Source organism: Ornithorhynchus anatinus, chromosome 2 (assembly GCF_004115215.2).
Source record: "Ornithorhynchus anatinus isolate Pmale09 chromosome 2, mOrnAna1.pri.v4, whole genome shotgun sequence".
Taxonomy (NCBI): domain Eukaryota; kingdom Metazoa; phylum Chordata; class Mammalia; order Monotremata; family Ornithorhynchidae; genus Ornithorhynchus; species Ornithorhynchus anatinus.
The window spans coordinates 127,413,071-127,417,566 of record NC_041729.1 but is presented as its reverse complement, the minus strand read 5'-3'; the positions used below and the strand labels follow the sequence as shown (position 1 = coordinate 127,417,566).

General features: G+C 40.4%; 1 non-coding gene across 1 annotated transcript; it reads right to left on the bottom strand.

Annotated features, from left to right (window-relative positions):
- Window positions 1-2,351: 2,351 nt before the first annotated feature.
- LOC114809875 lies at window positions 2,352-2,489 on the bottom strand. Its single transcript, XR_003757647.1, has one exon. It is a non-coding gene; the product is annotated as a small nucleolar RNA SNORA7 (small nucleolar RNA).
- Window positions 2,490-4,496: the final 2,007 nt, after the last annotated feature.

Genomic DNA, 4,496 nt, shown 5'->3' with positions numbered 1-4,496 from the left:
CCTATTAAATGTATAAAAGGTGTTTTTCTAACCTATGTGCCTACTAAATAGAAGAGAAAGGTGTTTTCTAACTTATATACAGGGACCCATGTCTCAGGGCTTCAATGTGTTGGGCCTCTGGGTTAATCTGGCCCTGATCACTGGATAGGGCTCTGAATGCTCATGTGTTTCCCAAGCTATAAAGCATTAAGGGTGCTAAGACAAAAGCTATGCAGTAGTGGAACATATAGACTCAGGGAGTGTGGATGTGTGTGTGTGTGTGTGTGTGTGGATGTGTGTTTGTATATATCAATCATGTTTATTGAGTACTTAATAGATTACAAGCACTGTACTAAGTACTTGGGAGAGTAAAATATGAAAGCAGGTGTATACTTTAAGTGTTCAAAGTAAGTTCCAGTTCCCTAGAAGCCATTCATGGCATGGACTTTCTTTGATTTCTAAAACAATGTCTCTAATTCTAGAGGTGTGGAGGAATGAAGAACCCAAAAAAACTCTCTTTGAACTGGTGAAGGCATATGGCTGGCAGTTTCCCTGTCTCACAGTGATTTTTATATCTCTGAAGATTCAAGAGGAATGCCAACAGAATTCCCAAAGCCTCAGTTCCTTTATGGGGAATCTTCAGCAGTCAGAGCCCCTGGTAGGTCTTATCCCAAGATCACCATGGCCTGTGGAGTGGCAAGAGGATGCCCACCTCCAGCCCACTGGGATTCTATTGGTTCCTTCTTCTTCAGTGAAAGGAGTGAGAAATCTCTATAGCACAACCCCACATCTGATTCTTTTTCACAGGGCCCACTGAGACATGCTGTATTTGAGAAAGGATGCTCAATCTCATGCTGTCAGAACTCCTATTGTTCTCTTCTTCATTTGCAAGGTGAGGAAACGTCTGTAGAGGAAGGATTTCACAATTTTTAAAACATTGGGAAGACCATAACTGCAGGTGCAGCTGTGAATAGTGGTCACTGGGACTCTGAGATTCAGGTTATCTGATACTCTGCTCCTCCGGCTACCATGTCCTATTGCTCCTGTTGCATTTATTGTTGTCCTTATCTGTCATATTGTTTCCATGCTTTTATTGCTTTATATTTCCTTTTGTGTTAGTCACTACCCCCCCATCCCTTTTCCAGGACAGGGATACTGTCTAATTCCCGTGCTCATATTAGTTTTCACAGCTTTTAGTTATATAGTGTTTTGCACACAGTAAGAATTCAATAAAATCTATAACTACTATGCTGTTGTGTTTTTGACCAAATATTTGATGTTGTCAGTTGAATATAGCCCTGCATTGTACTTGACCTGTTTAAATATCCAAAAAAGCATCAAGTGCTAGAAATACATTCACAAACTGATGACATCATATCTTCATTTGGGATTTATTTCTCATATGATTTGGCCTTATGTCAGTGAAACTACCATGCAAACTTTTAATCATCACACTTAAATCTCTACATGAAATTCCAAACTGGAAAATAAAACAGAAGTGCTTTACATTTTTTACTGTTTTGCTTTTTGTATTACCTCTTATCAAATGAAATGATAGAAATACTTCAGGCCTCTGTGAAGAATGGGAACAGGGCCAAGACCTTGCCCTTTTATGAAGGATAAACTATAAAATGAAAGAAGGTAGATTCTTTATTCCTGGAGTAGATGAATAAATATCACAGAGAATGGAAAATACTGGGGAACAGTTATCTAGCCTTAGGTTATTTGGCAAATCAATGGTAAACCAGGGAACAGATCATAGATCTGCGTCTTCTGACAAACCCTGCCTATGGCTTGTGGTGTGTGTGTAGGTGTGTGTAGAGGGGAAACTGGACGAGGGCTCACTAATTATGCATTATATATCTATCCCACTGGATTGTACTGGTGTTTTTTCATAAACTTCAAATCCTCCAATTTAGCTAATTTTTTGACATTTTGGGAATTGGGATTCCAAGCTATAGGCTAAGCATTCATTCACCCAAATGACTCTAATTTATCTTTGCATAGGAGAGAAACAGGCAGAGGATGCTAACAGAGAGCATTACTCACATATATACTGATGCCTCTTATTCTACCAGGAACATCATAGAAGTGCTAAAGCCCAATGAAGCCAAAGAGCCATTGAGTGAGGAGTCACAGTTCAGATCTTGTCTTATGTTGTCGAGTCGTCTCTGACCTTCAGTGACACCACAGACACATCTCTCCCAGAGCGCCCTGCTCTCCATCTGCAATTGTTCGGGTAGTGTATCCATACAGTTTTCTTGGAAAAATACAGAAGTGGTTTACCATTACCTCCTTCTGTGCAGTTATCTTGAATCTCCACCCTCGACTCTCTCCTGTATACTGCTACTGCCCAGCACAGGTGAGTTTTGACTTGTAGCAGATTGCCTTCCACTCATCAACCACTGCCCAAGCTAGGAATGGAATGGGTATGCCTCTGTTTGACTCTCCCTCCCATAGCCGAGACTGGTAGACTACTGGAAACTCTCCAGGTGCAACCCTAAGAGGGCATAGGTAGGGGAGTTGATTCCAAATCCAATGCCAAATAAGACTTGTCTCATTCTGTTTCTGCTGCACCTGCACTTCCAACTGAATCCCTTTATATCTTATCATTCATTCATTCAATAGTATTTATTGATCGCTTCCTATGTGCAGAGCACTATACTAATTGGAATGTACAATATGACAGTAGTTAGAGACAATCCCTGCCCAGTGATGGGCTCACAGTCTAAAACACTTGCCCTCACCTTTATTTCCTCCTTGACTGCTATCTTTCTTATGGGATTCATTATTATTGTGAAAATAATGATAGTAATAAAAATAATAGTATTTGTTAAATGCTTACTATGTGCCAAGCACTATACTAAGAGCCGGATTGGGAAAATCAGGTTGGACTCAGTCCCTGTCCCACATGGGGTTCACAGCCTTTATTGTCATTTTACAGATGAGGTAACTGAGTCACAGAGACATTAAGTGACTTGCCCAAAGTCACATAGCAGACAAGTGGTAGAGCCTAAATTCAAACTCTATCATAACTCCATGCTGCTACTTGAGCACCTTCAAATGTTCACTCTTCAATTATTTCTTCCCACTGCTTTCAAACATGCTCCTGTATCACCTCTCCTTGACTCCACGGATCCCTCTAGATTTCACCCCATCTCCCTCCTACCATTCTTATCTAAACTTCTTGAGAAAGTTGTTTACATATGCTAGCTCCACTTACTCTCCTCTATTTCTCTCCTTGAACCCCTCCAATCTGGCTTCCTCCCCTTCAATCTACCAAAACTGCACTCTCAAAGTTCACGAATAATCTCCTTCAATCAATCGATATTATTTATTTAGTGCTTTCTGTGTGCAGAGTAAGACCTAGGTATCGCAGAGAAGTACAATCACAGGATGGATGGGTGGAGTAGAATGTTGTTTGGATTATCATCTCAAAAACTTTATATCCGCAGTGTCAAAAAGTAGCCTCCATATGATCAAAACTGGAGGAAATTCAGCACCTGGAGAATAAACATGCCTGTACTCTGTGTTATAAAACACAGAGATGATTAGTAGGAGGAATGGATAGGATAAATAAATCTACAGCAACATGACCACAGACTTTCTTTAACAAGAACATCCTACTGCTGATGCTGTATCAATCAATCGATCAATCAGTCTTATTCATTGAGCTCTAACTGTGTTCTGAGAAATATATGCTGTGCTTGGGAGAACACAATATAACAGAGTTGGTATACAAGAAGCAGCATAGCATAGTGGAAAGAGAACAGGCCTGGGAGTCATAAGGTCATGGGTTCTAATCCCAACTCCACCTTTTGTCTGCAGTGTGACCTTGGGCAAGTCACTTTACTTCTTTGTGCCTCAGTTGCCTTATCTGTAAAATGGAGATTGAGACACTGAGCCCCATGTGGGACAGAGACTGTGTTCAACCCGATTTCCTTGTAAGCACCCCAGTAATGTCTTGCACATAGTAAGTGCTTAACAAATACCATAATAATTATTATTATTATTTCACAACAACCTTACACTGTTGTGGGGGTGAGAAGACATTAATATAAATAAATTACTGATATGTACATAAGTGCTGTGGGATTAAGGAAGGGCTGAATAAAGGGTGTAAATTCAAGTGCAAGACTGATGCAGAAGGCAGTGGGTTAAGGGAAAATGAGGGCTTAGTCAGGGAAGCCTTCTTGGAGGAAATGTGATTTTAATAGGGCTTTGAAGTGGGGAGAGTTAACACCTGTTGGATATAAAGGGGAAGATAGTTCCAAGACAAAGGCAGGATGTGGTTGAGGAATCAGTGGCAATATAGTCAAGGCTGAAGTACAATGAGTAAGCTGGCTTTAAGGAGTTAAGTGTGCAGGCTGTTTTGTAGTAGGAAATCTAGGAGGTAAGATAGAAGTCAGTTATTTTTGTTAAGCCATTACTGTGTGCAGAGCACTGCACTAAACAACAGGGAGAGCATTCATTCATTCAATAGTATTTATTGAGTGCTTACTATGCAGATCACTGTA